We start from the raw sequence: 22598 nt of genomic DNA on the forward strand, positions 1-22598 counted from the left end.
CTCTGATTCAGGAACTTCTCATTCTATTTGTGTGACGTCTGATACAAACACTACAATCTTTATTTTTACTCTAACCATAAAGTTCCTGAATTCCATCTTTAGAGTTCCCCCATCTTCTGCTACTTCACATCCTTCCCCTGTTTATCTTCCCCTCTCCCCCAGACCCCCGTGGAAACTACTGATCCGACTCCATCACACAATAGTTTTTAGAAATGCAGGGCCCTTGTCCTGCTCTTAGAACCTTCTGTTTCAGTCTCCACTATCAACGTTTTAAAGTAGATGGAGAATTGTCAAATTCTTCCTCAGGATAGGATTCAGAACTACCATCCTTGAAGCCAAGACTTTTTACCTCTCATGATTCCCTCTTCAAGAAAGTGTTGGTGTTACTGAAAGAAAGTTCCACATCTGTTATCCCCTTACCTCGCACTCCTCCCTTTCTGTTCTGACTACTTAACAGATGCTCAGAAACAAGGTCTATGCCACTTGTACTACAAGAATAATGTAGCTAAGACTCAGGGAGAGAGAATAATGTATTCTCTGGAAACCACCCTGCTCTATTCATAGCAGTATGACAATTAATGATTAATGAGTTGTCCTTTTATTTCTGAGGATAATACCACTGGTCCAAGACTGGACATTTCCTTTGAATTATTTTTGAAAGTGAGGAATGAATGTACAGAACCTTTCATAGCCCATCACTTATTTCCTTTTTATTAGATAGTTGCAGGTTGGCTGCCTAGGGTAAATGAAGTGTGTGACTATATACCAGCACATCAGGATTTTTTTTTTAATGTAAGGGTGAGGTTAAGTGTGACCAAATAAGCAAAGAAAGCTGAAAGGAAGTGGTGAAAGGAAGCATTTAAACAAGATTAAGGTAGATTTGCTGCCAGAAGGAGGCAAAATAAGAGACTATTGAAAGGAATATTAACAACTATTAAGGTATATGAGTTGTATGCAGGATATGAAAATAAATGGCCACAATCCAGACATTAAGATTGCATAGCTCTAAAAAAAAAAAAAAAAAAGATTGCATAGCTCTGATGGGCCCCAACTTGCTAAATTTTACAAATCCAAATGAAGGTGAGTTCGCAGGTCATATTTTTGAGAAACAGTGATTAAAGAATGAGAGAAGAAAACAGGAAGTCATCAGTGCTCTTTGTTGTTTTATTTTGTCTACATGTACTTCTTGGTCTCTGATAGTCCCCACTGATTATTAAGCACTGATAGTAAATAAACTTATAATATGTATTTGTATGTAAATATTTAATTACTTTGGTTTGTAAATTTAAGCCAAGAAAAAAATATACTGAAATGGTTTAGTTTTCTGTCCTTTCATTGAAATACCAATTTTGGGTTATAATTATATACTTTAAATATTTAAAATATGATATCTTTTTTGTGTTGAAGTATAGTTGATTTACAATGTTGTGTTAGTTTCTGGTATACAGCAAAGTGATTCAGTTATATATATGTATATGTATATTCTTTTTCATATTTCTTCCCCTTATGCTTTTTATAGGATATTGAATATAGTTCCCTGTGCTATATAACTTATCTATTTTCTATATAGTAGTTTGTATCTGTTGATCCCAAACTCCTAATATACCCCTTCCCCTCCCCCCTTCTCCCTTTGGTAACCATGAGTTTGTTTTCTCTTTGTGTCTGTTTCTGTTTCGTAAATAAGTTCATTTGTGTCATATTTTAGATACTACATATAAGTAATATTATATGGTATTTCCCTCTCTTTCTGATTTACTTCAATTAGTACAATAATCTCTAGGTTCATCCATGTTGCTGCAAATGACATTATTTCATTCTTTTTTATGGCTGAGTAGTATTCCATTGTGTGTGTGTGTGTGTGTGTGTGTGTGTGTGTGTGTATACACCACATCTTCTTTATCCAGTCATCTGTCTGTCAACATTTAGGTTGCATCCATATCCCGGCTACTGTAAATAGTGCAGCTGTGAACACTGGAGTGCATGTATCTTTTCAAATTACAGTTTCCTCTGGATATATGCCCAGGAGTGGGATTGCTGGATCATATGGCAACTCTATTTTTAGTTTTTTAAGGAACCTCCATACCATTTTCCTTAGTGGCTATAGTGGCTTCCAACAGTGTAGGAAGGTTCTCTTTTCTGCATACCCTCTTCAACATTTATTATTTGTAGACTTTTTCGTGATGTCCATTCTGACTGGTATGAGCTGGTGCCTCATTGTACTGTTGATTTGCATTTCTCTAATAATTAGCAATGTTGAGCTTCTTCATGTGCCTATAGGCCATCTGAATGTCTTCTTTGGAGAAATGTTGACATAGGTGTTCTGCCCATTTTTTGATTGGGCTGTTTTTGTTTGTTTGTTTGTTTGTTTTATTGACTTGTATGAGCTGTTCATACATTTTGGAAATTAAGCCCTTGTCAGTTGCATCATTTGCAGATAGTTTCTCCATTCCATAGGTTGTCTTTTCATTCTGTTTATGACTTCCTTTGCTGTGCAAAAAGCTTATAAGTTTGATTAGGTCCCATTTGTTTATTTTTGCCAAAATATGATATCTTTAAGCATACCAGTATTTGAGGGGAAATTGAATTATTTAGTAATATGATCATTTCCACTATTCCATGTACCTGAAATCAATATGATATTGTAAATCAACTATATTTCAAAAGAATGATCATTTCTATGTATCACCTCTATTCTGTGATCTATAATCTTTATAGAACTGCCAAAGTAACTGTTTAGCAATGAGCCTCATTTTGCTGCCAAACAAAATATCTTGTTCTTTGGGTGAAAATAAATCAAAAGCTTTTTGCTGATGTTTTGTTAGATATGTATGGAGAAGTAAATAATAGTGACTCTTGTAGCAAGGGAAAAATCTTTTTCTTCTAATCACCTTAGTTTCTACAGTTGAGATCCTGTAAATTAAGCTGGCAAAAGATAGTTTATTAATTTGTGCATCACATATATACATGGGAGCACCTAGTGATGAGTAACTCAAAGGGCTGGTTAAACAAAGGAAAAAGGGTAGGGTTTGAACTTCTAGACAGAGAAAGCAAATTATGGGAAGGAAAATTATGCTAACAAGGATTGCTTCATAAGGGTTATTTTACAAATTTAAGTCAGTGTTTTTTCCATTGATAAAGGTTATTAAGAGTTCTCCTGGTACAGGAGAGGGAGATACCTTTACAAATGAAAATTTCCTTTATAAAAGGAAAACTTATTTTTAGATTGTTTTCTGCACCTGCCTTTGGCTCAAAATAATCCATTATGCCAAAGAGGCAGGTTTGGTGGTGGCATATTCTGTTACCCTTCAATCTCACCAGCTAAGTAATAGGACTTCTGTATTTTTTCAAACTTTCAGAGATTGTCAATTCACGAGATAGTGGAATGAATGCCATATGGGCAAATCCTTTTGGCATAGGGATACGTTAGGATTCTTCTTCAAAATCCTGTGATTCTATACTCTTTGAACAGGGGATGTAAACAAAGACACTCACACTCTTAGAAGATTAACTTCTGAGAGTAATTATAGAGTCCCAATCCATGAGATAGAATGACATGGTATATTCAAGTGAGGTTATTGCTAGCTCTTATTTTTGGTATGCCAAGAGTTAAACAAGTGTCCATTTTAAAAGTTATTTTCAGTATTTAGCAAAATGACTTTTTTTCACCAATGGAAGAGTCAAGTGACAGCCAAACCAGCTATCCTGTTTGTCTCCAAAACTCCAACTTGCTCGAAGAGCTGACAAGCTTTAGGTAGCAGGCAAAGCTTGAGTGAGAAGGTCACCGTTCAAATAGGAAATATATATCATGTAACCCTGGGTAACATCGTCTGCTTTTCTGTACCCCAAGGGAATACCAAATGAAAAAAAATGCCTAAAGCCTATTTCCAAAACTATCTTTTGAAAAAGTCAGCTCCTTATAAGCAAGAAAATGTGAATTGTTATATTATCATTTTACTGGGGCAGTGGCCCTCAGATTTCTTTCTGGTTTCCTTCAATAAAAAATATTTCTTCCTTGAGGACTCTTCAGCCCCTATATTTTCTTTCCTCCTGGCTTTAATTTATTTTTCTTTCTCTCATCTTTTGAACTTATTTTTATTCACCGTATCTTAACACTGCCTCATCATATGTTTTTTTCCTTACTTCATCCAAGATGGATAAAAGATTTTTCAGTATCTTTATAATCAAATGTTGTTGCATCAAATATTCTTTATTCATACACATAGAATTGTCTCTTGGTGGATTTGATCAGACAAGGTGGTTTTTAAAACTTGATACTACATTTCACAATCAAGTCTTGAATTTTTCAGTTAATCCTGACAGACAGAAATCCCAGTCCTGTCTTAATACTCAATGTGAAAGTATTATATTACTAATAATTTTGCACCTGAGCATACTGTATTAGTATTGAATCACACAACTGAACTATGAAATCCTATTAAAGCTGTTTTCCTTTCATTACACAAAAGGCAGCATTGACAGCATATTTTGTCAACATTGAATACTGTGGACAAGGAGTACTAAATTACATTTTTAATCCATGACACCACCTTGAAGAACATGGTGTTCAGAATTTATCTAGATATTTTGAGGAAAGAGTAGAATGCTATGAACGTATATTGGCGAGTAACTAGTGGCTGAAGTTTCAGGTGACAGCTGTAGCTAGAAAAGCTTTTCTCCTGCTGTTCATAATATAGTGATTGAAACCCCCTCTTTCAAATGCAGACCTCCCACCCTCATTTTAGCAGTCTGTGAAATTTTCCTTGCATCATTGAAACACACTCTAAATGGGGTTTTCTTTGAAGACCACCCAGAAGTTACAGCTGGTGTAAAATTCAGCTGATTGGTCCAATTTGTATTCGTGTGTAGTCCAGTGAGGAAATAGATCTATGGGGTTTTAAATTTACTTAAAATTACCTTATTTCCTGTGGGTCAAAGTGACAAATAAGAAGAGCTGAGATTCCTCAATTTTCTCTTCCAAATTCTATCTAAAATTAGGATGACCATATAATTTATCATCCAAGGTGGAACACTTGGATGCTACTAATGGTTATATTTCAAGTAAACTGAGTCTGTCAGAGTAAGGAACAAGACAAAATGGACACACCAATGAAAGACCTGCAGGTCTAGAATGCTTTGTCCACAGTGAATTGGCATGAACCTACTGGTCATTGACATCCCTCTAATAGCATACACTAATCAATCACTCTGGTTTACAGTCACTGACTAATTGTTACTAGTATGTGATTGCAACCTATGTTAGGCTATCTCCCAAGTCACAATGTAGTTAAATAAATATGTAATATAATTTTTTTATACATTTTAATTTCCTATTTTTTTGTAGCAGAGTTTTTTTACTTACATTTAAACTCTACAAGACTCGCTAAGAAGAAAATGTTTTTCATTTTTCCCCTTTCTACTTGTATATTAAGTTATGGCTAGGAAATGCTGTGTATTAACCAAAGGCTTTTTTAAGTCTCTTTACTCTCCTCTCGTGTCCTTTGCATTCTTTTACATTGTATCTTCAAACATCTCACCTATTTTTATTTTACAAGCCAGGGAAAATTAAATTATTAAACGAGTCAGTTTAAAAATGTCAACGTAAAATCTTTTTCCTTCCTCTTCATTAATCCTGGGCCTTTTCAAATGTCATCATTGAAAACATATCTGCATACTTTGTTTCTATTGTCTGGAATGAAATAACTGGACTTGAGTTTGACACTCACATAATGTAATTTTAATACAGAAATAGAGCCTAAAATTGATAGCATTACAAGAGGCTGCTGTTCTTGTGACAATGTGCTGCTCTGTGAAAACCCCTAGCATTGTGCTATGGAGATACATTTGTCAACCAGATATTTATTAAGCAACCCGATGTCAGGTGACTAGACGATTCAGGGTGTTGTGGCCTGACCAGGGTGAGTAGGGCATCATGTTATGGGTGGCTGATCATAGGATGTATGAGCATCAGTGGGAGCAACAAAGGAAGATGGATTATTTATAGGGGGACTGGATCTAGTAATATGAATGATAACAAGAGCCAGGTTTCTCAGTGTTAGGGAAAGAAGCCACAATAAGAAAAGTGAGAAATCTAGAATGAAGCCTACAGTTTGAATTGGAATTGGAGGTATTGGTATAAACTTATGATCTTAAATATATATACATAGATTTAAAAATAGGGATTGAAATGTGTTAATGTGCATATATATTTATATTTGTATTCATACATATATTCCCTAACTCTGTCCACTGAAAGGTACCAGAAACAAGCAGCAGCGTCCCATATCAGATCTTGTCCACCAAAAGGCATAAGGACTCTTTGGAGGATTGACTGATTCCTGCTCGCTACAACTAGAAAGCCTCCTTCTAACTTCTGAATCCTTGTGGTGCTTCATGCTAATTCAGTGGAGACAATGATGGCCTGCATTATGCCACAGGTATCTGCGTACCCATTCCCCCTCTAAGACGTGAACCATGTCTTCTAGATCTTTTAGATCCTTCTGCATGCTTTAGAACTCAGTGTTTCTTAGACATAATAGGGTCTCAGTCAATGATATTAGAAGGAAGGAAGGAAGGAAGGCAAGAAGCCAGGAAGAAAGGAAGGGAGGAAAGAAGATGAATTTTCCAGATTTGAATTTTTTTCATATATATTTAATAAAATGCGTTCAACAAAGCTCTTCTCATACATAGCACATCACATTACAAGTAAAATATTATTGCCAAAAATATGGCATAACCATGGCATGGAACAAGAGTTTCCAAGAAGTAAATCCAACTCTGCTGATAGATCTTGAAGACTTATTGGGTTGACCTCCAGCCAGAGGTCATTTACCAGTAGACAGAGAGAGAACCCACAAGGGCACCCTTTACTCTAGTCTACTGAAGAATTTCACTACCTGCTTCCTCACCTGCCCAACTATTTAGTATCTCCCTTCTTACTCCCCTGAAAACAGATTTCAAATCTTCATGGAAATAAAGCTTAGCACTTCTCAAAATCTTTAGAACTCCTGATAGATGAGGTCTTAGATATACCCATCTCATGGATGACTCTTTGGACACACAAAAAAACCCATTAATGTAAGTAGCACCAGGGCCAATCATAAGTGAAACAATTTTCCCCTCTATATGCTACTTTATGCTGCTACTGCTTAATTATAATTTTATTGAATACAGTGTCCACCATGCATTCAACAAAATTATGAAATTTGCGGTATGATTTTTACTTACAGAATACTTAGATTGAGTTCAGATGCTATATGGACATCCAGTTCTTTTAAGAAATGTTCCTATTTCCTGGTAAAGTGTAGTAAGATCATCTGTTTTCCTTAGATTGCTATAAAAAGATATGTAGAAAATTTTTGACAAAAGTTTAATAGCCATCATTTACGGGTTAAGGCCAAATAAAGGAAATTTAGGTAGACCATATAATATTACAGTTGTATTTCTGGCTTTATGCCATGTTTACAAAATAATTTTTATCAGAGAGACATTGGATATTATAAACTTCTTATTTTACAAATGGAGGAACAGAGACAGGGCAAGTCTCACCATCACAAAACTCACTTAGTTCAAAGTATAAATGAACCCACTGTTCTTTCCACTATATCATATATTTGGTTTCATGTTGGTTTTGTATGTGCTATTTTCATATGATTCACATGTGAATCTTCTCATTTTGATGGTAGCTATACTTCAGAGACAAATAGCAAAGAGAAAAGCATCATAACACAACAAAAATGTATTGATCTTAGATCCATGGCCACTTGAAAACCTTTTGTCAACGTAAAAAATCAGGACTGACTTATCCCTAACACGTAGATTACTTTATACATAAAATGTCTTCAGGAAGTATGTATTAATTTGATTCGCCTGTTTAAATTTGAAACTGTCATTCTGTCTTCATGGTTGATGTCATATTTGTTCATTGCTGGCAAAATAAAAATTATTTGAAGCTTTCAACTTTTAAATATTTTATGAAATGATCAATATACTTTTTGTGGTAAAATACAAAAGGCAATTACAACTTGACCTACCAGTAAACAATTTTATATTTTATGTTAATTATGATTCATAAATCTTTAATTATGAGTATAAGGAAGACCTACAAAAATAATTGCCAGCAATTTCCCTTTGATATTAATGTATCATATTGTCCTGTGTAATTTAAAATCAATGCTAATAACTAAGTTATATCTCAGAAATGTAAAAATCTTGAAAAACACAGTCATCAACTATTATCTTGCAAAAATGTTGCTTTGTTAGTCATTTTGAGATGTGATTGATACTGTTCTTTCTGCCTACACACCCTCATCTCTTTCCCCATGGAGTGTTTAATAAAATTATGGAAACAGCCAATTTCTGCAGAATTTCCTATGTATCTACTGAACTACCAGAATTGCTTGGCTTAATTAAGGGCACAAAAATACAATACTTAAATCATGAGGTTGTTCTGAGGACTTCTCTTCAACTGCCTAAAGTAGAACAACTTATCCTTTTATCTAATTAATGGAAAATGTATACAGATATTTGGATTAATTATTCATGTCTTGGACAACTGCAGCTAATCTCTTGCATTGGGTGCCTGTTACTACATTTTCAAAAGTGAATCTGAAGCTTTTTTGCCTTACAATTGTCTATTTTTATTTGCTTCTTATTATATACCTAATTCTAAGTACAGTGCCTAGTAGAGTAAGCATAAAATAGAACTGGTGAAAGAACGCTGAAAGTTTTGGTAGCATTCATAGTCCTCTTGATATTAGAATATATGTATCAATGTCAGAGTAAACACAAAGTAAACTCTCAGCACTGGATAGGTGGATGAAGTGGTGTATGATTAGATGGATTATTTGTATCATTCATCTTTGAAAATACATGAGCCATTTAACTTTTATCTGTGAGTAATTAGATGCTGTAATTATAATTATAATGTGAGTTCAACAATAATTTCTGCACCACCAGCAAATATATTTTATTTAATCTCCAGCCTTCTTAATTCAAGCAATAGTAAAATTTCAGTGCAGTAAATATTGTATAACATTTGATTTTGATTCCTAAATATTGGCTTATGATTTTTAACATATATTTAGATGTTAAAATGAGAGCATTCCCAATGGCTCTTGGAAAAAGTTCTAGTAAGGAAGACAGATTTTGAATGTTAATTCTCACTCTATTAGTAATTTAACAGATGACCCTGAATTAATTTTTTTTTTCTTGCTCTTGGCTGGGACCATTTTGGACCACTTGTATAACACTGTGAAAAATAAATAAGCCCATTTTATTGATTTTTCATAACTATATATCTATTAATTTAGAGAGTTAAAAAATAATTTTGACAAATGCTGAACCCCAGTTTTTCCTACTGTTTATCTTAGTCTTAACCTAAGCCCTTCCCTTTTTTTTTTATTTCAACCATTTTTATTTAAAGTCTTTTAAAATTATATGAATATTCATGTTGCCTTAGTCAATAGGGTATAAGTGACTGTTATCTAATCTTTCTTTTAACTTTGAATGTTGCAGGCCACCAGGGTTATCTCTGTCAACACCAATGATTTTAGAGAGAATGACAGATGTAGAAGACATGAAAGACAAGTAGTGAACGCGTACCAATCAAGACAAACATCGTAAGTTGATTTTTAAATATAATTCCCTAATAGCAGCTTTGTTGATTTGATTCTTTCTCAGAAAAAAAAAGTTACATATTTAAACTCTCATTTATTAAGAATACTGACTAGGTAAGGTCTATGTCTTAATATAAAAAACTCTAAAAATGATTAAACCCACACTGTTTTCATTGAATTTTACCAAAATGATTTTGTAATAAGTTAAAACAAGTATAATTGATTAGGCAGTGTCTACAAAGACTCCTGAATTTAAATAAAATTTATCCATAGATATTTCTCAGGCTATAAAGTAAAAAAGCTATTCTATGGAAAAATATTCATAATAAACCAGCCAGTTTCTTCAAAGAGAGTATATCTAAGAGAATATATGATGTAGCAAAGCATGTGTAGCATTTAGACCATGTCTAGCTAGAATTTTCAGTATTCAGAGTATTTGTGTAATTTCTACCCATGTCAAGATATAATTGGTAAATCTATTTCTTATGAAAGATAAAGGGAAAACCTTGGCCAGGTTTGGAATCAAAACTCAAATACATCTTCCAGTATTACCTGGTCCTCTCTGGATCTTACTCATCTCCCTTCATCTGTGCAAATCTCAGCTTGATCTCAAATTGCCCTAAAGTCAACAACTTTTGCAAACTAAGGAAGCAAAATCAGGCCTTTGATCATAGGTGTTCTCTCTTACAACAGGGAGAGACTAAAACAGAAGAAGCGTCACTCACATAGCTCTCAAAGGGGAAAGATTTTTAAAATTCCAAAAATATTTTTAGTTTACTAAAACAGCCTGATTCTGTCTTCTAAGCTCATAGTTATCATTCTAAAATCATTACTGAGAAATTATTGAACCAAAAGCATTTTTAATGCATTTTTGTTACTAATTCATGTTGAACCACCTAGGGGAAAATCCTCAGAATGATCTCCTTTTCTGCTTGCCCAGGAATTACCTGGGTTGAAGAAAAATCAACTTCATCAATAAACATATGTTATCCAGGTGCCAACATAAAGGTGGCAAACTATTAGATTCTCTCAAATCGGTACAAAAACAACAAAGTTAGCAACATACTGAGCCTCTTAGCAGTCTGAATTTCCCACACCAGGTTTCTTTTACTGACAAGCTATGATTTGTGTTACCAAAAAATGTCAGCTCCTAATTTGGATGAAGCTGAAATGAATTATACATAGGTCATTAGAAGCAGTGTGGTCTGCAATGAATGAGGGATCTCAAAAAAATCCAACCACTGACGCGCTGAGTGTTTTGAATAAGTCAGTCACTATCCATCTGCCTCAATTTGAGTATTCAAAAAATAATGGTGTGCAGAGAACTAATTATTAGTGTATGCCTGTAAATTATTTTGAACTTCTCTTAGAAGAATATCAAACAGAGAAAACGTTCCTGTTTGTAATGACCATTATTTCCTTTGGGGGAGGCCAAAATATGTTTCTCTTCTTACATTTTTCTTGGCTCCCCAAGTCACTGTTGCCTTACTGTTCCTGACTGATTTATTTTCTTAATGATTATTTCTAATGATTTTTCTGGCCATCTCTTATAGGCTATTTTGTATCATTCCCTATCTAGAGAATTAACCAGAAAAACGTGGGTATGTGTGCGTTGCTGAAGGCAGGGGTGGGGGAGGGGGGAGGGCTCTTACATCTTTGTAACATTTATCTCAAGAAGTGGGGAAGGTCCAGTTAAGGAAGACACAGCTACTTCTCTTTACAAAACAGGGACGGCAGAGAATTGGGCTAGTTCCCTGATCCTAATTGAAAGCTGTATATGGTACTATTGAAATTAAATCCTGATTAAGTTTCTCAATATGTGAAACTTTGTACTCTTACAGAGGAATCTAGGCACAGGCTAGGACTGGGATTAGGAAAAGAAAAAAAATGGCACAGAACAATGTAAAACCATGAGACAGTGATGGATAGTTCACCTAAGAACCCAAATAGCCAAGTATTACAGACGTTTTTCACCTGTGGATATAAATGGATTTTTATTTATTTGAACTTTTTTAATTCTTGTTTTTTATTGAACCATTGAGCTAGAATGGCAATTTTTTATTGAAGTGAACCATTGGGCTAGAACGGCAGTTAGATGAACTCCAAAATTTTGAAAGTAGGAGAGCCAAAGGGAATTAAGGCCACCTGTCAAAAGGAATGATACTGAGAATAATGCCAGGAATTCTAGACTTACACGAACCCTGCTATCTTACAAACACATCCTACTGGTAACAGAGAGGTACAACTAAAGAAAAAAATGTGATCTGTTCTATAAACGTGCATCATCTCCCCCAGGGAAAAAAACTCAAAATATGTACTATTTTGTGTTGGTTAAATCTGTGGTAACTGAAAGACCCATCTTGCATGTATCACCAAGCAAAGTAAATAGGGTTTTATATGATACAACTTTCATGTGAAGAAGGACAACTAAGGCTGGCAATAGTATGAGCCCACTATACATGAGAGCTGAGTCTACACATGCATGCTGAACTTACCTTCCTCAGGAAGCTTTGAGGGAAATTGTATAGGGGGAGAGGAACCAATAGAATTGACATTACCGAAGAGATTCCAGTAGCAAAGACTTTTAAAAACTAAACCATAAGCAGGGACTTAGTCTGAGCCACAGAAGAAAAATAAGACAAATAAAATTTTCATAAATCAAAGTGTGCTTGTCTTGGACATTTTGCAAATGGAAAACATTAGATTATGTTAAATCTTAAATCATTTATTTAAGGTTGATATTTTATGTTTTGAATTTGCACCACCATCATTTCATAAACATCAATGCCAGCCTGTTTAAACTGTTTTCTTTCTTCATCCTCATACCAACATGGAAGCTAAACAGGAAAAACCAATCTGGCCAACTATAGATAGTTAACTTAATTTATTTTTGTCCATGTTTCAATATGAAATGTCAGGATTGTGGAGAGGAATTGGGGGAAGAGTAGATCTAAAAATAATAGTGAACATCGTATAACTGTGGAGGATCTAGTCAAGAATGTCCAGCAGCTGACCATTAAACCTGCCACCCATAATTGAAAATATTGAAGCTGCCCAGTTTTGAGCACTCTCATCCATAGCAAAAACCCATGGAATGCCAGCTGTCATTGTTTTGGCACACTCAATATTGTTTCTTCTCCTGCCAGGCCCACACATCTCCTTTGCCTCCCCTAGTTATTTTTACAAGCCAGGCAGCCCTCCCGACAGCTTCCCCTGCTGTCTCTGAGTGCAGTCCTTTTGAGATTTCCTACCTAACTTGTCAATACTTCAGTGAAAATAAGCTAAAAGCTACTAGACACGAGAAGAATTATCCTTTTAGTATTATTATGGTTATTATTATCATTATTACTAAGATCATGTAAAAGAGATTCTAAGACAAGAGCTCCACATACAGCCGTCTGGCTTAGACTGCACACCACACAATGCCACGCAGCTTCATGGGACAATATTCACAGGGACTATGATGTGAAGGGTGCCTCCAGAAGCTGTAAAATGTGGTGCTTCTGTTCTACATGTCCACAGGAGTATGAAGAGTTTAACAGTCAGATGAAACTGGTTCTCTCTTCTCAAGTGTCTTCCTGCTATTCTTCCTAAAAAGGTGTATAAATCACTCTTTTATTTTCAAGTTGTACAGAGAATACAATTTCCATATTCTTTCATGATACATTACTAAAAAAACTAAAGAAGGAGAAAATCTTAAATATCTAATCATCCTTACCTAACAGAACATTTCAAAAAGAGGAAAAGGTGTTTAGTTAGTTTGTTTCATTTTTCAGTTGAAATCATAAAACACCAGAGCTCAGCAAGGAACTTCTTTATTTTTAATGTGCAAATGTACAAATTGCATTTTCTGAAAAGAAGATTTTAATTCTGTGAATCGTGTTCACATGTTATTATGTAGAGTGGCAATTTTAATTCAAGTCATTTCAGAATCAAATGATTCTATTCCCATCTACTAATCTTAAAAGGCCAAGAAAATGATTGAATTTTTATTGGATTTAGTTTGCCTTTTTCCCAATTAAGTTGAATATGGGTCAACTTTTTACAGGTGCTGTTCTAAATCTAAAAGTATCTTTATTAATGATGATCTCCTATTATATTTAAGAAAGTAAAGGACCCTGGGAATGATAGATCTCCCTTTCCTATTCCCTCAAGCAGTACTGAGAAGAAGGAAGTCACAAATATATAAAGAATCTCACTGCTACCCCCCAATCTGAAAGATATCTTCTGGTGAGGAGGAAAGCATGACAAGGCAGAAGATGAAGCATGTCCTTCTGGATTTAACATCCCCACAATGAAGAGATCATAACACACCAGAAGCCAAAAGAACTCCCTAAATCATCTGTCTGTTTTTCTCTCACTTAAAAAAAAAGCTGGAGAGACCCATGTAGTGACTTCCCCAAAATCATTATATCCAACTGCAAATGCTTATCAAAGTTGAATAAAAAAGGGGAAACAAAAACAAAAACACACCAAAATTTTAATAACCAAAGTAAAAGAAAATTAGAAAACCCTATGTGAAGTTCATCTGCTTTGTTGCAATTAAATAGCACCAGAATCACCTAGAAAAAAATTCCTAAATTTTGCCCTTTACTTTCACCCCCACAGACAAAGGAAGGGAGGCAGAGAGACAAATGGAAAGAGAGAGGTGCATGGGGCTGCCAGAATGAAGGCTTGGCAGAACAGAATCTGGAACCGAAGGACATATTCCAAGGAGCGGGGCTAGTTATGTGATGCTAGCCATCTCCATGGGGTACATTCGTGGGTTCTTCAGATACAGCTCAAGGTTTAATATGCTCCCCCTGCGCTAGGACCTTCTGCTGGGTTTCTCTTGCCACACACTCAGCCCCACTGGGTTGGGTCCTGAGAAAACTCAAACCTACCCCTTTATGTGCCCATTTGGCCCACAGAATATTCTTGAATGTTTGACCCCCACAAAATTACAGAGTAAGTCCAGCTTGACCAACTGCTGGCTCCTCAATCCTTGCCTCACTAGCAGAGAGAAACACACCAGTTTCTTGCCTTCAGAGTTTTCCAGATAAGCATAAGCACAAGTCTGCTCGTTTTTCAACAGTTTTAATGTTCTAGATAATTCTTTCGAGTGCCCCCTCACTTGAGTAAAAGGGAAAGAACTACTGTCCCCATCCTCCTTTATCTTTTGTATAAGTGGGAAGAAAAGAAATCTCATAATATTTTCTACTCCTTAAACTTTTCCTCAAATAATTTACTTGATCTGTCTCTAGCATCCTTTTATGTGGACTAGAGTTGCATGATGGTCACAAATCTATATGTCACCTGTAAAGTGCATGCCGCAAAGATGTATCTAGCACAGCTATTTAGACCATGAAATACTCATCATCCATTGGCCTCAACTTTGAGGTTTAGCCAATGTTCTAAACTATCAGGGTAAGTCCTATTTGCTTTGTTATATGATATTTGAAATATTTTGCTTATAACATTTGTTTGTGTCTACGTATTTTGGATTGGTCCAACTCACATTTGTTAAATGAGAATGCCTTGTTTTTCTTCAAAGTTTGGAAAAAGTAAAGCATCTACCAATACCTTATTTTCACAGAGGGGCCATGATTTGAGCCTTTTGGTTTAATGGTTCAGTGAAATGTCTAACAAGAAGTTCTCTTTTTTTATTAGTTAAAACAGCCAATTCTTGCTAACTTTAATTTTAATGTAATATAAATCAAATCTTCTCCCATAATTATATATTTTCTTTTAAAATGCCAAAAGAGGTAACATATGGTTTAGTCTATTAAATGTATCTTCTAAATGCCATGCTTTCCTTTCAAAACCAAACAAAAGGGTCAGCCCTTATTCAGGACCTGGTTGGATTGTATACCTTATTCTGGTACAGATGCTCATATCCACAAATTTGCAAATAGCTTTGGAGGCAAAAAGTAAAAAGCCCATCTTCATAGGGAGAATGTGGACTCTAAGCTGTGTGACTTTTAGCAAGGCACTCACTTATCTTTAGACCTCACTTTCTTATTTATACAGCAGACATGCTAGGTGCCCCTTAAAACCCATGTTCCCCTCTTCTTTCTAGGTAAATAACTAGACTACATTTCCCAGCCTCCCTTGCAATTAAATGTGGCCATGTGATGAATTGTAGTCAATGGAATGTGAGCAGAAGTGATGTGTACCTTGCAGGTTATCTCATGAGAACCCCCTAGATATGCTCCTCTTATGTTCTTTCTTCGCCTGGCTGGCTAGAAAGGAGATGATCCTCAGGGAGACTTTGACAGCCCTACTTAATGGACACAAACCTGTTTGTGCTTTCTCAGAATGTCTCACTGTCCCTTTCTTTCCAAAGATACCAGTCAGTGCCTGGACTATTCTGCAACTGCCTTTACGGTATTGTTGATGAGTTCTCTTCAACTGTAGCCCCAGGTGAATCCCCATGCCTGTATGGCCCTCATGGCCTACTCATATCCCATATGCTCTGTGATCCTCTACACTTTTGCATGAAATGACACATTGTATCTTTAGTGGCTGGCTCCCTGAGTGGTCCCTGCGCGGCTGACCACACAACCTAGAAGTGCTAAGGAGTTAGAGCCCTGTGGCATGAAACTTGACAACTAAGAAACTAGAGAGACCAACCTTGGTTGGATAAATGGCTCTACATGTGAGAAGGCCTCTCTGCTGGGCTCCTTTTCTTCAAGCATGTCTTGAGGAAAATGTCCAAAGAGGGATTTGCTACTTCTCTTCCTCCTTTTCCCTCTCCTAAACCCAGCTGCCTTATGCCTTTTCTACTTACCCATTGTATTTAATGTGCTTTTCTCTTTTTTATGTTTTTAGACTCCTACCTTCTCATGTGGACTACTTTATACCAGAGTGAAGATACTCCAATCCATGTATATTTTATGGAGAGAGTTTCCATCATGGAGGCAAGTATATGACATATTATGTATTATTTTTCATGAGTTAGCTCTTTCCCTTTGTTTGAAGAGTCAGTCTGGCTAGCAGTAAAATGATAGAGAATATATTTATCTTACTACTCAGACTGTTTGAAGTAAGAAGAATGTGATGACAACTCTAGGTCAATAGCTTTAAAAACATGACCCTTAAATGAACAAGAAATTCCCCTGTTGTGAGATGGGAATGAATTTAGTAAAAAGAACAAGGACAAAGATAATTGTGCTACCCATCTGATTGTGCAAAAGAAGTGACTGAACTTTCTAAAAGGACTCCAAGCAGGTTTGATTCCTCATAGGTATTGTGTACTCTGCTGCCTTTCTAGGACCTCTTTATGCCATGCTTCTTGTTTTATTTTGAGCCCAGATTTAACAACCATCTCCACTTACTAACCATATTACTTTTGGCAAATAATTTAAATGTTTTGAGTTTCAACATTTCACCATAAAATGTGAATAGTATTTACTTCCATAGGTTTTGGGAGGATCAAATATAGTACTGTGCTTAAAATATTCTAACATATGATCTGTCACATGGCAAGTACTCAGTAACACAGTATGTTATATCCCTCCCTTTCCTTGATCTTCATCCCTCTGTAGATAGTTGAAACCATGAGTCAGTGCTAAGCATGATCAGGAAAGGTAGATCATACCTGATTGCAAGTAAGAAAGTTAAACTCTTGCTATGGGTATGTCAGGGTCCTGAGGCAGGAGAGATGCCTACTATACAGGTAAATGGACTATTTACAAATGTCTCTTTTGATAACTCCAGGGCTTCTGTTAGGAAATCAAATGCTGCATTAATGTTTTTGCCCTCTATCTAGGTCACATAGGGAAGTGTAGAATCTGGCCTGGAAGTTTCTCTACTCCTTTAAATCACTGTACATTTCTGTACTTATCTTTCAAAGACAAAGCAGAATGCATTAAGAGAAGTCAGGCAAATAGAGTATAAACTGTACTGCAGAATGCTTTCTTTTTATTGACAACTGAATGAAGACTGAAGTGAAACAGGGAGGTAGACAGTTTAGTCAAATGATGAGTGTGATTAATGTTCTAAGCAATTTCTAACTGAGTCAAAGCATGTATTTTACTATTTGTTAATGGCCCCTAGGGCTTTTGGTCCAGTTAGTTTTGACAGGCTTCAAACAGAATCTTTAAAAACACACAAAAAGCTACTTCCTGAGCTAGAAACAAAGGAGCTAGATAAAAAATAAGATAAAGAAGTTGATCATTTGTATATTTCATATAAATTTCTCTCTGATTAAGCTCACTTCTGGTAGATATGTCACATAGTGTCTCTTTATATTTATTTCCATCTCCATCTGTAAAATGGGGAGTCTTATTACTGAAAGGAGCCTCCATAGATTCTGCAGTATGTGATCCTGTCTCTTAACAGGCCAAAAACCCTAAATCAGTCAGTATCTAACCAGCTCACATAGCTAATGCTCTTTGTTGGTCACCCACTCTGGTATCTAATAATCCAAACAGTGGTAAATAAACAACAAAAGAACATAAATAGATTATGTTTTTTTAATCAATATATTGTGTCCACTTCAATTCAGTTAATATCAGCAACCATTTGTTGTTTACATTTCTTAGTATATGCAGACTAGAGTATTAGGTGCTACATTTAGTTTATTCAGGATAAGCATGGTACCAATGAGACTACATTTGTAAAATCAAGTTCTCAAATAGTCCAGTTAATATAGATAGATCTATTACCTGGTCACAGATTGCTTTCTAATCTTGAAACTACAAAATCATACACATCCATTCCTTGGAGAAGAGGAAGACCAAGGAAGAAATTATAGTTCCATTAGACAAAAGAATCCAGGCACAAACCCCGCTAAGGAAAGAATACAAGCCGTCTGCCTGCCATAATTCCATCAGGTTCTCCCCTTACACACACCTGATAGAGAAATCCTGATCACCACTTTAGGGGACTATAATTCTTAGCTTTTTAAAGCTTTAGTCAAATTAAAAGTTCTTCAGTTTACTGCCACATCCAAAAGCAGTCCAGGCAGCGGGACTCAGGAGTTTCATTTCTAACCATTGAAAGTCAGTTGCTCTTCAATCTTGTGCTAAACAGTCTTACTTATTTTTATGCTGACATTTTCTAAACAGAGGCCTTATAACATCCTTCCTTGCAGCTTATCCTCATGAATCCTACATACAAATAATTTAAAAAAAATTGTTCCCTATTGCTGTAAATAATTTTATATTGGATGAATCTTGTCTACCCAAGAATAATAAAAGGGAAGGAGAGACATAGACACTAGAACAGTTGGTAGACTCTGGTTGCCAAGGTTTTAAAAATATGATTCTTTCTCTGAAGCCAGATAACTAATATTATATTTTTATCACTGTCTTCAAATTGCTTTTTTATGTGAATGTTATATTTTTTGATCCTATCAGTGCAGTCTAAATTGTTGAGTTAGATACCTGACTTACTTTGAAATTGAGGGTGCAAATGAGGAATCTTTAGTAACTGCAAATTTTTATGTACTCTGTTAGTAATTACTGTAGTTTCCTAAATGTTTTTAAGTACTCAAATTTAAAAAGCAATTGGGGACTTTAGGGAATATAGAGTAAAATTGATTTTAATATATCAAATTACTCCAGAGTTTCCTACAATTTTTACTCAGTTAGGAAGAACACATAAGTCTGTAAACCTCTGAGCTTTAAATTTTGGGGAACTTATTCCAAAAATTTTCTGGAGTAGATACACATTTTGCATAAAACAAAACCTCTACAAGAAGCAACATTGCTAAAGTAGTATTATTTTCTCTAACCATGTAGAGAAATAGGAATATGTAATTAAAGGTCATGTTCTATTTTTTTCTTTTCACATGGAAAATTAAAAATAGAATTGAAGACTTTACTGTGGCTGCCAACTCCTAAGCACATGTTGACACCTGTCAAAATGAATTGAATGTTAACAAATGAACAACCACTACAGCTCCCCTTCATCAGACTGCCTCTTCATTTTGTTGATAGTTTCTTCCACTGCGTGAAAGATTTTTAGTTTAGTATAGTTTCATTTGTTTATTTTTGCTTTTGTTTCCCTTGCCTGAGGAGACATATTCAAAAGCTATTTATGGATCCTTTGCTTAACCTACTCGCTAAAAGTTATTTGCAACCCCCAAATCAATACCTGCTGAGCTCTTGAGGTCATTCACAGACACGTGCAGAGGAGCAAAAATGTGTGTCATCCAACGACCACATCCCAGCTGGGGCTGAACAAGGCGACACTCTGCCTTCTTATTTCAGCTCTCGTACTATAAACAAGCATCCTTTTTGTGGTCTGTTTAGTGCCACATTTTTCACATTTTTGTGCTTTTTCTCGGTCATTCCACTGTTTGAAACATCCCCGAGCAAATAATAAAGTCCTGTATAGTGTTGTTGAGCACAGGAAGGCTTGATGTGCCTTAAAGAAAATGCATATGTTAGATAAACTCTTTCAGAACAAGTTATAGTGCTGGTGGCCATGAACTGAATGTTAACAATATATTTAAATAAGGTGTTTTTAAACAGAAGCACACATAAAAGAAGATTATGTATTTATTCATCAGTCACCACACAGTCATTGTTTTGACCAGAGGCTCACAGGGACCTCACCCTGTTTTCCCTTAGTTCAGTATTCATTCTTTCAGCCTTTGTGGCAACTTTGGAGAATACCACTACCCCGAATAAGGAGAATCTTATGTAAATACTTGTGATCAGAAGTCGTCTATGGATGATCAGACGATGGAGATCCTCTCAACCTACACTTCAGTGTGATCCCATGGCTGTCTTAAGCTGATCTTTTACCATCTCTCACTCAACCAAGAGCTTTGATCATTTTACCTTCCACCTCTACCTCATTTTTGTAACCACATGTTGACTTGGGATCTCCTAGTTGATATAATAGGCCTAAATCCGAACAGAAATCTAAAGCTCCCCTTTTGATTGATACAAATACCCAAGGATTGTATGTTTTCTGCTCACCTCTGATTTGTTCTGCTGGTTCTTATGACATTCAGTCTATGTACTGCCTCACTATGCTATTTCCACTAAAGATTATAAATACACAAAAATCTCATATAAGCTGTGGACGAGATTAGTGTTATTAACCTGAAGTTTGGGGGCTGTGGAGACAAGACAAATCATAGTTCAGATAAATAAGCAACTTTATAATGAACATTATGCTTTCTTATTTCTAAGGTATTGAATAGCCACACAATCAAAGGAGAATTTTCAGTGCTTAGTCCTCCTCCACTGTGTCTTGGACTCACCACCACGTACCATACCTATACCCTTTCAGGAGTGTATGGAGGCTGTCAGCCCACTGGTGGGTGGGTCCAGGTCCCGACACAGCTGGCAGAGCCCAAGGGCCCCAGCATTGGTGCCACTATGCTGGTAGGTGGGGCCATGTCCTGGGGCACCTAGCTATGGAGCCTGGTTGGTGGGGTCTCTGGACTGCTGCTGACTGGCTGGTAAGCACGTAAGCTCCCAGTACTAATGAGCTAGAGGAAGGACTTCAAAATGGTGCTCCCAGCACCAGTGTCCTCATGGTAGAATGAGCTCCCCAAAATTATTGCCAGAACTGTTTATGGCCCTAGGAGGAGACCCAGTTGTTTCCTGCTTCTTTGGGAGACTCTCTAATAACAGCAAGTGGGTCTGACCCAGGCTCCTTTGAAATTACTACTTCTGCCCTGGGTCTTGGAATGTGTGAGATTTTGCATGTGCCCTTTAAGAGCAGAGTCTCTTGTTTCCTACAACTCTCCAGCGCTCCTGTATGCAGGCCCCACTGCCCTTCAAAGCCAGACATTCTGGGGGCTCGTCTTCCTGTTGCAGAATCACCAGGCTGGGGACTCCTTGTGAGGCTCAGGCCCCTCACTTCTTGGGGAGGGCTGTGATTAATCTCCCATTTGTGGGTTGCCTTCCTGGACTCTGCTGCGTCTCTTCCTGGACTCTGAGAAGGCCCTTCTGTCCTTCTCATTGTGGTTCCTTCTTTATACCTTTAGTTGTGGGAAGTCTTTTCTGCTACTCTTCAGATCATTCTCATCGATAGTTGCTCTGTAAATAATTATAATTTTTGTACACCTGTGGGAGGGGTGAGCACACTGTCTCCCTACTCCATCTTGGCTACACCCTGTTATCTTAACCCCCAAATTAGAAAGGCTCCTTTTCAAAAATACCATTCCCTCCTCCGTTGATATCCCATCTCACGAATAAATACTCACTAACTCCATCTTCCTCACCTTTATTCTAAAATCCAGGAGGTCTAGTTCATGCAAATAAGATTGCATCTCCTGGCTTAAGGATAAAATGTAAAGGGAAACTAAATGTATTTTCTGATAGACACAAAATGGGGAAACAAGGATATAAGAAGCATTGCTGTATATAGTAGAGAAGATAGGAGAACTTGTCTTGACTTCAGGGTGAAACTTTGCAATGAAGTCACGCTTTATGAACACCATCTGCTCCAAACACATAGCAATAGTGGGTGAAATATTAAGAGAAACCAACAAAGACATAACCAGATATACAGAAAAGATAATATCTAGGCTATCCAGCATAGATGGGAGTTGCCATCCAGGTCAAAAATGAGTAGCAGCCAGTGGGAATTTGGCTCCTGTAGAGGAAAGGGAATGAAAGTGTTTCATGCAAGATGCAGGCAGGCATGTTACTACTTGAAATCAGGGCCTGATATGAGGTCTCTTACATGTGAAAGATGAGAAAAAAAATTGGCAGACCTGCTGATGGGGGCTTTTTAGCTTTATTGGTAGCTGTGAGCCCAAGAAAAAACATAAGCTTAGTACTAGAAGCTTCGTTAAACTGCTTAGTAGGTCTTCCATACTTCCATACATTATTGGAGTATGATTATGAGTTCTAGTTTTTGACTGAGGGCCCAGAGAACTAAGTGGAGTCAACCGTACAACAGCTCAGTAGTACAGGGGATAGAGGGAAAAACCCACTCAAAATAAGGCTGAAAATTCTAAAACAAATTAAAAACATGAGAAGCTGAAAAAAAGCAATGAGAAAAATAGATTATACTTGAAGTAGAATTTATTTA

General features: G+C 36.3%; 1 protein-coding gene across 6 annotated transcripts in view; it reads left to right on the forward strand.

The window, feature by feature from the left end:
• RGMB (repulsive guidance molecule BMP co-receptor b) overlaps positions 1-22598 on the forward strand; it is a 242867-nt gene that overhangs the window by 171920 nt on the left and 48349 nt on the right. For all 6 annotated transcript variants that reach the window (XM_064482699.1, XM_064482705.1, XM_031448695.2 and 3 more), the window contains 3 exons: positions 6254-6434; positions 9514-9617; positions 16425-16513. The gene's annotated coding sequence lies outside the window, so the exon portion shown is untranslated. The remainder of the gene's footprint in view (positions 1-6253; positions 6435-9513; positions 9618-16424; positions 16514-22598) is intronic.

This window comes from Camelus dromedarius, chromosome 3 (genome assembly GCF_036321535.1).
Source record: "Camelus dromedarius isolate mCamDro1 chromosome 3, mCamDro1.pat, whole genome shotgun sequence".
Taxonomy (NCBI): domain Eukaryota; kingdom Metazoa; phylum Chordata; class Mammalia; order Artiodactyla; family Camelidae; genus Camelus; species Camelus dromedarius.